Raw genomic sequence first — 13,255 nt, forward strand, 5'->3', positions numbered from 1 at the left:
GGTTGGTCGACACAACTAGAAACACCACCAAGTTTTGGCACCGTTGCCAGGGATTGAATTGGCAACGCCGTGTTTTGGAAAAAATTAGGAATTAGTACTCTTTTGATCATTCAAAGAAAGATTTTGAAAAAGATTTTAAGCCAATAGCTCTATTTCTGGATGCCTTGAAAGGATCCATTTCTCTTGAAAAATAAAAGACAAAGACCAATGAAATTATTGATGTGTTTAGGCAAGTGAAGATCAATCTTCCGCTTTTGGATGCAATTAAGCAGATTCCGGCTTATACCAAGTTCTTAAAAGATCTTTGCACCCAAAAGAGGAAGAATAAGAGCCAAGCACCAAAGAAAGTGGTTTTGACCGAGCAAGTAAGATCTATCTTGCAACACAACACTCTCCCAAAGTTTCAGGACCCCGGTTCACCTACTACTTCTTGCATCATTGGTGACCATGTCATTAATCGGGCTCCTTTAGACTTAGGAGCAAGTGTAAACTTTCTTCCATACTCGGTATATGTTAAGTTGGGCTTAGGCTACTTAAAACCGACGTTGGTGGTTTTGCAACTTGCCAACCGATCCATAAAAAAGCCCCGGGGTATCATTGAAGATGTATTGATTAAAATTGATAAATTCTTTTTCCCGGCCGATTTCGTTGTTATTGACACGGAACCGGTTTCAAATCCCAAGAGCAAAATTCCCGTTATCCTTGGCAGTCCCTTCTTGGCAACTGCAAATGCCAACATAAATTGTAGGACGGGGATAATGAAAATATCATTTGGGTATATGAAAGTGAAGTTGAACATTTTTAATCCAACCTTGAATTCAGTGGATAAACATGAAGAAGTTTTTGTTGTTGAGAAGTATGTTGAGAATGAACTTGATAAAGTTGAGTTTTACTTGATATTGAACATTCCCATAGTTTGCTTACCAATTTAAATTCAAGAAATGTTGTTTTAAAACCAAGTGTTCAAAGGGCATGGAAGCCCAAGAGTTGTTTTGATGAAAGACCGTCAATTCTTTTTTTATCCAAATCCAACAAGTTCTTTAGAGAACAATTTGTTGGGTGGGATTCAAAGTGCCATTTACCTTGTCAAGGAGGGGATGCATAACAAGATATTTGATCCGGGCTAAAAGAGCCCAACGTCTTGCTAGAGACGTTAAAGACTAGTGCTTCGTAGGGTTTACAACCCTATTCCTCCCTCAATTCTTTTTTTTCTTTCATTTCTTGCGTCATCTTGATATATTTTGGGTTTATACACATTGCTAGGAACTATGATTGAGAATGCATGCACTTTTATTCTGAAAATAGGCATTTTGTGCCTGTTCGATCAATCTCAAAAGAGGTTCAATTGATCGAACATCTATCCCTGCATCCAATCATCTCTCTGTTCCATCGTGCGAAGATTTCCTACATAAATCAGCTCTCTGTGTATCGTGCGAACTTCATGTCCGATCGATCTGAGTGTTCCAAGATTGATTGAGATTTTCTCAGATCGATCTTCAGTCCATACTTAGAAATTTTTTTGGAACCCACGAAAAAGGCCTCTCTGTGCATTATTCGAACTTGTCTGTAGGTTTTCACCTGTTGGATTGATCGAAGTCTCTTCTAAATCGATCTTTGATTGATCAATCTGTGTTCCTTTGTTTACTTTGACTTTGACTTCCATTTGAATTTTGAATTTAATATAACAAAAATACAAAAATATTTTGAATATTTTGAATTTTATTTTATTTTATTCTCAAAAATTCCAAAAATATTTTTAGTTTTAAGAAATTTTTCAAAATCCAAAAATATTTTTCCTTTATTTTATTGTATTGTATTTTTATTTCAAAAATTCCAAAAAGATTTTTATTTGATTTTATTTTTCCAAAAAAAAAAATCCAAAAACATTTTATTTTTATTTTTATTTCTGAAAATCCAAAAATATTTTTAATTTGTTTATTTTTCAAAAATTCAAAAAATAAAATAATAATAATAATAAATAAAATAAAATAAAAAATAAAATATACTTGTCATTTTGCGAGGTTGGATCGATCTGAGTTCCTATCAGATCGATCTTTGTTCGATCAATCTGATTTCTTAGTGATCGATCGAACTCGTTGGAAACAGTTTTTAAAAATAAAACCCAAAGGTCATTGGATCGATTCAAAAGATCGATCAAAGACCCTAGCTCTCTCCTGACGCTGCCCACCTTCTTCCCAACCTCCGGCGAATCTCCGGCGAGCTTCCACAGGCTTCCAAACTCCCATCCTCGCACTCGATCTCATCATCTCTCCTTTGTCTCCACTTCTATCATCCAATTTGGCAAGTTTTGCACTTTCTTGTTGAATCCAAAGTTTCATCTCTATATTTGAGACTTGCCATGATAGATCTGAGATTCCATGATTGATTTCTTGCTATATATGAAGTTTCAAAACATGTGTGTATATATATATGTATATCTATATATATCTATTTTGCCCGATTTCGATTTAGGGGGGTCACGTGCCTACTTAAGTGACTATTTGTGATTTGTTGAAGTGTAGAGGGACCCACAAGCTTGCTTGGGTGCCCCCCGTGTTGTCTACGTCACAAATCTGTGACTTTTCATATTTTTGTAGAGTTCGATCGATCACGTTTTTCTCTGATCAATCTCACCATGTTCAGATCGATCCAACTTGGATTGATCTCATCTTTTTCCTGATCGATCGAACATCACAAATTTGCATATCCACTTCACATGCCATCTTTTGTGTTTCATGTTATCTTATATTTACTCAATGCCTGTATTTTCCATATTAGGTGCATTTTATTCTGTCATATTTAGCATGTTTCACTCATTCACTATCCATGTCTGGCTCATTACAACTTACATAGATTCATGTCAATTATTTTGAGTTGTCTTGTACTTCAATTCTTTATTCCTATACTAACTTCTTCTGCAAGTTTTATTTTTCTTCTGCAAACCATGGCCCAAGTCAAGACTTTGGCCAACTGGCAGTATGTACGCTGAGTGCGACAGCGTACAAAGGAGCCCGCAGAGCCTTCCCACGCTCAGGACCCAGTTTTAGTGCCAGCTACAACTCAGTCCACATCAGCCGATACCAAATTACAGTCGTCTACTTCCGCATCATCTTCTTCTGATGAGGCTGAGCATATACTGTGATACCCCTCGGATCTGAGACATGGGTTGATCAGGCCCAGGCCCAAACCCGAGAGAATATCTAACAATTAATATTTTATAATGAACACAGAATACAAACCGAAATAAGAAATGAAGTTTTAAGCTGATAGAAACTAAAACAAAATCCTCAAAAAAATTCAATAAACCAGCTCAAAAACCTCCAAGGTTACAACTTGGGAATCCAACTAGTGGACCCCGAAATAAAACTCCAACTGGAACTGAAAAACTGAAAGTATAGATATTCCAAAACTAGATCATGAAGTGAAATCCTACATCGTCGGTAGAATGAATGAGAGTCCCTGCTTAGCACGATCAAGCTTGAGACTGGAACCGTCTGTTACCTGAAAAGAATAATAAAGAAGTGGGTCAGGCCCACATGCAAGTCCTATTCCAACTGTAATCCATACAGTGCCCGATACGCAGATACACCCAAGATACCTTCAACATAACTACATAATCCATAAATCTACATATATATCCACACTAAGGACATTCACTGGACTATAGTAGAGGTCTCAACCTGAATAGAAGGCAACATGCGAAAACGCACCCAAAGGTGGGCATGAGTACCTAGACCTAACACCTACTGACTAAATCCAGCTACGCATCCACTGCATAGACGCACCCTAACCAACGACTCTGAGACTCACGCTCATATCGTGGTATCATAACCATATATCTAAAGTCCATTCGAAACCATAGTATGTCATTCACCTATTCAATGAAGAGACATACAAAATACCATCTAGATAAGCATTCAACTTATTCAGTTGAAGTGGCTTAACCACAACCAATTAATCAAAGGAGTCATTCAACCTAGTCAGTTGATTTGACTTAAGCACATTGATGGATTCAATAATTTATAATCCATTCTTTCCATCCGGTAGGTTAGGTTAGCGTTTTTAAGCTAAACCATCCCTAGTATGTCACCGTCCCATACCGGTACATACAATCCTCCATATCCATGTAAATTACAACGTTTAATTCTTAACTGAATAATTTACAGTCCAAACTAATATCCAAATAATTGCATAAAAGGTTTTTGTTGATCTAGCAATTTAAATCCAACATTAATCCATGTATTTGTAGAAAGAATTTACCAATTCAAAAATTAGCATCTCAAAGCATGTATAGAGCAAAATAAATATACAGATGGTAAATTTTAGTTCAAACTAACATCCAAATAATTGCAGAGACGTTGATTAATATTCTAGCAATTAAATTCCAACGGTAATCCAAGTAGTTGCAGAAAAAGTTTAATAATTCGACAATTAACATCCCATTGCATGAATAGATCAACATTAATACATAGAGAACCCTACCATGCATTTAAAATAGGTTTTATAACCATCCTACTTCCCATTATATTGCTGAAATTTAATTAAGCAATTAATCCACCTTTCATCCGTTAACCGTATACATAGTTTCACTAAATTGTTACTGTTTGTTCCAAGTAATTAGAACTAAATTCTAATTAATTTTAAGTCTTAGTAGTGCCCAAAACCATCTTCCTAATCACCCTGTACAACCCCAAATTAAACAGAATAATTTTCATGCTCCAAATACTAACACACAGTTCGTAAAAACACAAAAAAAAACATATCAGTGTGCAAAATGGAAGAGGGAGCCTGCTCCAAATTTTGGGAGCAGGCCCTAGCAGCCTAGAGCCGGCTCTACCTCTCCTAGAGCCGGCTCTTTGATGGGGGAGCCGGCTCTCTGCATTCCAGAGCCGGCTCTCTCCTCCTTCTCGAGCCTCCTTCAACCTCTGTTCCTTTTGTAACTTTCTGCAGTGTTTCCGGCCATTCACAACCTGTCCAGTTGGTTTTAAATTGATCCTAAGAGTTCCATCTAAGTCCAGTATCATTCTCAAGATGTGTTTATAGCAATTACATACAAAAACAAAGGATACAGATTTATAAGATTTTTATGCTTCAAGAAACAAATAAATCACAGACACACACAAACTGTAACTAGATAAATTCCCACACATACAGAACATCGATATACCATCAACTATACATAAGAAACCCAGTTAATTCTTAATTAAATCCTAGAGACCACCTAGGTGCACAGAACACAAGCAAAGGGAAAAAGAAGGAAAAGAACTTGCCTGTTGTTTTAGACTCAACACTTGTCGCCGTCGTCCTAACTTCCGGCAACAACTGCAACACTGTCTAGCCTCCTATTACTTTTGATCTAATCCACCAAAATCCTCCCTTGGTCCTCTCTGTTATTTACTCAAGTTCCCTCTCTGTTTCTCTGCTCTCACAATTCTCTGTATCACTGTATACGGGAATAGAGTTTTACGTATTTTTTTTCCTCCAACTCTAAACCCACATAAGGTCATATATATAGGCATAGTAATCTAACCCTAATCCTTGTATAATTTGAGCCCTAATGCAACACTTAGTCGGCCCAAGAACAACCTAAGTTATAACCTATGTCGGCTAATACGTGAATATACAGAAAAACACAATCCTAATTTAAACCAATTTAATTAAATAAAACCAATTATCAATTAAGTCAAATAAAACATCATAAAAACAATTTAATTTAAAATAATTTAATAAAAGAAAACAAAACAATATAAACCATTAATTAAAACAAAATCAAATTTAAATAACTATGGAAGAAACACACAATTAAAATAACCAATTAATAGAATAACACGAAATTAAACAATTAAATAAAAGATTAAACAATTAAATAAATGCCAGGACTATCCTTTTAAAATTAGGGGTATTACATATACCACCTCCTTCACCACCACCAGCACTGCCAGGCCAGATCCGACACAGGCCTAGCAGGAGATATACACTCCTTCAGGTGGCACATGAGTCGATCTTCGACATTGCCTTCTTTTCCCGGTCAGTTCTGACCCGAGTGACATTGGATGATATTGATTGGTGGGGCATTTTAGCCATTTTTGCTCCAGTTACTTATCCAGTTTACCCGAGGCTAGTCCGGTTGTTCTACCAGAACCTCCGGCCGGCCCCGAGTGACCTATTGGAGCTACAGACTACTATTGATGGCCACCTCATCCGCATCACTGTTGAGTCTTTGGCCACTTCTTCTCGATGCCCGCACGTCTGCCCTCCCGGCCTTTATTATCATATTCTCTAGAGGCCATCTGATGCAGACATAGCCGTTCCACTGACTGGCCACTACAGTGATAATGAGACATTCGCCACCAGGACTTATTTGCCCAACGATCTTTGGTTCTTTGATTCGGTCTTGTACCAAAACGTGTTTATGGCGGGCCATAAGATCCACCAACGTTCAGAATTTTTGGCTGCCCTCTACACCTTCTATACCGGGCATTGGTTCTCTGTTCCTGCACTTATCTGGGGTGTCATGATGAGGTTATACGCGAGCTATATCAGCAAGGCCAAGCCTAAGCGAGCCACTTTCCTCCCCTTTGGACATCTTATCACTCAGATCCTCCGCGATCAGCACTACCCTTTCCATCCAAAGGAGCATCCTGAGTCAGGGGCTTACCACTATGGCAAGAAGGATTGGAATAAGAGTTATAATGCTCTTATCCGGAGCTTAGAGCAGGAGGCTATTATGGCAGCTGAGGAGGCGGCGGAGTTGGAGGAGGCAGAAGCAGCAGCAGAGGTAGCAGCAGCAGTAGATCATGATCTAGTAGACCCATCGGCGGCTGTGGATGTGCATATGGACATAAATTTAAAACGAGAGCCTCTAGCAGAGTCACCACGTCACTCTCCGACAGGGTTGCCATTAAATTCTCAAGAGCAGGGTCAGGATATACCTACAGTTCATGATCCAATTATCCTTGACACTCCAGTTCCGACACCTGGCCTAGGAGAGCATATCCAGACCTTGGAGGACGCGGTTGTCTCTTTTCGGTCAGATGTGGCCTCTCTCAGCACTGACGTGACTACTCTCTGGTCAGACGTCTTGGCTGCGTTGCAGGATTTATCCAGAGATATCCGGGGATCACGCCCCGCTCGCCTTACATCCTCTACCTGATCTCTATCTCTTTACTCTCATCATTTTATATATCTGTGATACATTACTGTTATTTTGATACTGCTATTTTTGCGGCCAATCTGTTGGCCCTGATACTATGATGTACTGTACATTATTTTTCTCTCTCTTCTATACATGCTATGCGTGGATGTCAGATTCTTATATTGATACATCTATTTGTTCTTGACTACATTATCAGGTGCATTCCAGTGACTTCAATGAAAGAGTGCTGCCCAAAATTTTTTCAAGACCATCATTTTTCCTCTCTTCTTAGTTCATTTATTATCCCATTTACACTTGCATGTCCACTGTGCACTGTTATTATCCCCTTTGTTATCTGATCAGCTTTTATCCCAGTGTCATCTTTTCATGATCGCAGTCAATTCCAAGTTTGGGGGGGTTATACCACCCACTTTAGATACTTGTGCCCCAGACATTCTTTGCCTTAGCTGCACTGGTATACTCTTTCCTTTGTTCTCTTTGCACAATGAGGACACTGTGCCATTAAGTTTGGGGGTACTGGGTGTTAATTGCAGTGTCTGCTTTCAATTCAAATTTTTGAGCATGACTTGTGTATTTGAGGGATTTTCTATGATTGGTCCATAACTAGCTATGATTTTGATCTTTTGAGGACTATATTACTTAAAATTTAAAAATTACTTGACTTGAAAGTCCAATACTCCTTCTATGCCCTGTGGATGCCATTTAGGAGTAAATTTTTTGAAAGATTGATATCTTGCTTGCACTTGTGGTCCGCATCATCATGATTTTGTGATTATTTTGAGATTCACTCTAGGATTCTACACTAGCACAAGCGTACACTAGCATTCATTTGTAGGGTACATGCTTTGTTTACTATTGAATTGGTTATATCCCAATTGAGCTAGTAGTACATTGAAAGCTTTCATCTTGACAAAAGTGGATAACAAACTATTTTCATTGAGTAGCCGGGATTCTAGCCTCATCAAGCACTGAACTTCTCGCGCCAAAAAGGTGGAGGGCCCAAACTTTAGGTTAATAATTGAATTTTAAAAAAAAAAAAAAGAAAAAAAAAAAGAAGAAAAAGTTGCAAAAGCAAATAAAAAAGTGAGGACTTCTCCCAAAAGGTGAGAAGTAGGAAATGATTAGATGGAGGCTGTTTTGATTTGTAACCTAGTTGATTTGAGCTTGTAAGTCCTTAGGGGTGTTTGAACACCTAATGCCCTAAAGCCGTCTAGTTTAGGAGTCATTAACCTAATGCTCGACCTCATGGATCGCTAGAAAGCTTAATAGATCAACACATTGCACTATGCTTCCATCTTTGATCCTTAGGATTAGAAAAAAAAATTGAGTGAAAAGAATAAGCGCACCTAGTTAAATAAAGCTTTAATAAAAGGTCCACCCTTTGTCTTGATGATCGGTACTAGATTTGTGTGCTAGTTTGAGGGTAATGATGTGATCATTTCTTTAGTTGGCTTAGATAGCAACATACTTGATGCCGGTCCACTCAAAAAGAATTCTAGAGTTGTTTTGATTTGCATGATCATTTTTTGATGTGTGGAGGACCATACTTGCTTGTTTGATGTTAAATTTTGGGAGATTGCTTGGAAATGATTGAAAAATTGCATACTTGAGGTAATTTTCTCCCAATACTTGTTTGCAATATTGGTGTCTCTTTTGTGAGAATGAGCTTAATATTTGTGGGTATCATTTCTGGAAACCCTCACGAGACTTCACTCATCCATTAAGGGTAACCTAGGGGTTTAAAAGGCTTGTTGTATATGCTAAATACAATCGTGTTCCCTACGAAAGTGGCGTTATCCATTTATTGTTTTCTAGTTCATAGTTGTTTAGTTGTTCATTTCATTCATTTACTTTGTAGTTCATTGCTAGGGACTAGCATATTTAAGTTTGGGGGTGTGATGAGCGCTGAAAAGTGCTCATTTAAACCCTTTAAGCTCGAGTATTCTAGGACTTTTATCTATCTTACTTTTCCGTTTTAGACTAATTGCATGTTATTGCCCTTTTCAGGTGCTTATCCCCAAAATACGTCAATTCAGCCAAATTAGAGCATAAAAGAAGCAATCTCAAGTTGAATGGAAGAATGGAGCAAAGTGGAAGCAAAGTGGTGGAAATCAGCAAATTTCGATCGATCAGGAATATTTTCGATCGATCTCACCTCACCAAGATGGATCAGACCCCTTGTCCTTATTTTGGAAGAATTTCCATCTTCGATCGATCCAACTTTCTTCAGATCGATCGAACTTCCTTGATCTTATTCCCATCTACCACTTTTGTCTTTTTCCTAAAATATCCCAAAAATATCTCAGATTTGTCTTATTCTAAAAAGGCGCCGCCAAGGATTGATCGATCTGGCCTAAATTCGATGGATCTGACCATAGTTCGATCGATCTCTGGTGCAATCATTGAAGGGACCCTAGTGCACGAGTCCAGACCATTGGGTGTGACACTTGAGCTACCTATATAAGGATTTGGAGCCATTTTAAGAAAAGGATTCATTCATACATACTTAGAGACTAAAAAACAGAGAGGAGGAGAGGCTAGAGACTAGAGCCACATCATTTTGGGAGTTCTTCCATTTTTCTAGGGATTCCATCAAGAAGAAGAGCATTCCTACCATGGAGATAGCGGTAATACCCTTAATTTTAAAAGGATAGTCTCGGCATTTATTTATTTATTTTTATTGTATTTTTGGGTGATTATTTGGCTTAATTATTTTTATTTATTATTTGATTTAATTGCTTACTTATGTGACATGTGTTATCTTTTATTATTTAATTAGAATTAATTGTTTAAGTGTTTTAATTGTTTAATTCTGAATTTTAATTTCGTTAATTGTTTCTTGTTTTCTTTAATTGGGTTGTGTATTTAGTTATATGTGTATTTTCTGTAATTGGATTAGTTTGGTCATTCTAATGTTTGAATTAGTTTATTTAAATGTTTTAATTAGATTAAATTATGGATTAAATTAGTAACAGTTACTGTATTAAAATAAATTAATAACTGGTCTAATTTTAAACAGTAGGGTTCCCTAAGAGGTTACGCGTATGTAGCCGAGTATCTTATAACCTAGATTGCTATGGGCCGACTGACTAGAGTTTTACATTAGGGCTCTGGCTTTAATTAAACAAGGATTAGGGTTTAGGATTTTTACGCCTATATATACATAGTTGTAATATGTATTAAGGGTTGGAAAAACCCTACTCACGTAACATAGATACAGAGAGTTACAGAGTGAGGCTTTGAGAGAGCAGAGCAAGTTTGTGAGGTTTCCAACCGAGGCTTCAAGATTTGGCTTAGGAGAAGGGAGGAATAAAAGTCATAGGAGGCTAGACGATATTGCAGTGGTTGTCGGAAAGCTTAGAACAATGGCGACAAGGTTTTGTTTACAAAACTGTACAGACAAGTTCTTATCTTCCTCCTTCCCTCTGGCTTGTGTTCTGTGCACCTAGATAACCTCTAGGGGATTAATTGGCCATTAACTGAATCATGCATGATTTGTATATGTTTACTTGAGGATCTTTTAACCGTGAAAATTTATCTGTAAAACCATTCTATCAGGTATGTGTTCTATTCTTTGTTTTGGCATAATGTCCCACTGTTCTAATTTTTATTTTGAATCTTACTGAAATCAACCAAGGTCTGAATGGATACTAGATGTAATTTAAGACCTTCAAATTTAAATTGGAGGAAGAACAGAGGGGTTGGGATAGAACTGATGTTGCAAATTAGTTTCAGTGTTCTTTAACAATGCTAGTTTAAATGACTTGATTAAACTCTGTAATTGTTTTCCAAATTATTGTAAACAACCTTGGGGATGCTTCTAGACTAAATTAAGACCCCTAAGATTTATTTTAGAAACCAACAGAGTGGTAGGAATTGATCAGAGAGGGAGCAGACGGACTGAAACGAAACAAAACAGGGACCTAGGCTCTCAAAGGAGGTGAGAGCCGGCTCCATGGATGTGGGAGCCGGCTCCCACAACAAGTAGAGCCGGCTCTAAGGACTCCTAGAGCCGGCTCTAGGCTGAAAGAGCCTGCTCCCAAAATTTGGAGCAGGCTCTATCTTCAATTTTGTTTTTTTTTTTTTTGTTATTTTTTTTTAGTTTTCTACGTACTGTTTAACACTGTTGGAGCATGGAGACTATTTGAGTGAATCTGGAACTTTACAGAGGGATTAAGGAATGAATTTTGAGTGTTATTAAGACCCTAAATTGATTAAAGTTTAATTCTAAATTGTCGGGACAAACAGTGTAAAAATTAAGGCACTTCCTATGTTGTTAACAAATGGAAGTTAAATTAATTGTTGAAATAAATTTCAGCAATTTGATGGAATGTAATGTGTTTATAAAACTTGCTTTAAAATACATTCAAATGCATGATAAGGTCATTTAATTATTAATTTTGATCTATGCATGCTCGGGAGGCTAGTTGCCGAATTATTAAATCGTTTCCTGCAACTATATGGTTAATGCTTGGATTTAAATTACTGAAAAATTAAACAATCTTCTGAAATTGTTTTAGCAATTTATTGGATAATAATATGATTATTTAACTTATTCACATGCATGATGGAGTCCTTGACATATTAAATTTGGTCTATGCATACTTTGGATGTTAGTTGTTGATTTATTAAATCGTCTCCTGCAACTATATGGTTAAATTCTTGGATTTAAATTGCTGAAACTTTAAATACTTTTCTGCAATTATTTGGATAGTGGTTTTGGACTATACATTACTTGTTCATTATGTATACATTGTAATTTACCTGGATATAGAGGATGGTATGTACCAGTATGGGACGGTGACATACTAGGAACGGTTTAGCTCAAAACGCCTAAACCTAACCTAATGGATTAAAGGAATGGATTTATAAATATTGAATCCTAATTTTGGTTAAGACATATCAACTGCAACTAAGTTGAGTGGCTTCCTGGATTAATGGACGGTAGTTAAGTCACATCGACTGAATAAGTTGAGTGACTAACTAGTGGGTTTGTTGTATGTCAGTTTATTAATTATTTGAACTACATACCCTGGATTTGGACGGACTTTATACATATGTTTATGGTACCACGAGCTGAGCTTGAGTCTCAGACTCGTTGGTTAGGGTGCGTATATGCAGTGGATACGTAGCTGGTTATAATAGGTTGAGGTGTACCATGTTAGGTCTAGGTACTCATGCCCACCTTTGGGTGCGTATTCGCATGTTGCCTTCTATTCAGGTTGAGACCCCTATTATAGACTAGTGAATGTCCCTTAGTGTGGATATATTTATACGTATAGACTAGATAGATATTGTGAGGTGTCTACGGTGTATCTGCGTATCGGGTCACTGTATAGATTGCAGTTAGATTAGAACTTGCTCGTGGGTCTGACCCACTGCTTCATTATTCTTTTCAGGTACAGGACAGTTCCAGCCTCAGAGCTTGATCGTGCTTGTCGAGGATAGTCTCACCTTCATCTGATTACGTAGGATTTCTCTCGATGTTTCTAGCATTATCTATTTTCAGTTTCAGTTTCAGTTTCAGTTAAACTTTTGGTTAGGGGTCCACCAGTGGATTCCCAAGCTGTAACCTTGAAGTTTTGGAGGATTGGAGTTTTATTATTCAGTTATGCATGGAGGGTTTTATAATTAATGTTTCTTTCAGTTTTATTCCATCTTTATTATTTCATTTTGTCATCTGTGTTCGCTTTAAAATACTTTAATTGTTTGATATTCCCTCGGGTTTGGGCTTGGGCCTGATCAACCCGTGTCTCGAATCCGAGGGGTATCACAATAGCCCTTATGGGTTGATAACTACATCAATGAGTGGCTAAACATCTTCTTGGGGCTAGAGTTAGCCCTAAGCATGCCTTCTAGACCTTAATGCTTTGTATTTTGAGGGGATTTGTGTTGTAATGTTGTCTTGACACTTGATTTATATATGAATCTTGTTCTTACAATGATTTGTGTTGATTAATACTTCTAATTGATCATTTCATTCTATCCATATGTCTATGTATGTTAGAGTAGATGTTCATGTGTTTATCTCTTGGTTTTTGTGATATTGATGCATGTCTATGTGTATTGATGCTATGAATCTAGAAATTGTCAAGGCAT

Source organism: Cornus florida, unplaced genomic scaffold (genome assembly GCF_030987335.1).
Source record: "Cornus florida cultivar Cherokee Brave unplaced genomic scaffold, ASM3098733v1 CherokeeBrave_3.0.0_Hap2_Chr03, whole genome shotgun sequence".
In the NCBI taxonomy this organism is placed as follows: Eukaryota; Viridiplantae; Streptophyta; class Magnoliopsida; order Cornales; family Cornaceae; genus Cornus; species Cornus florida.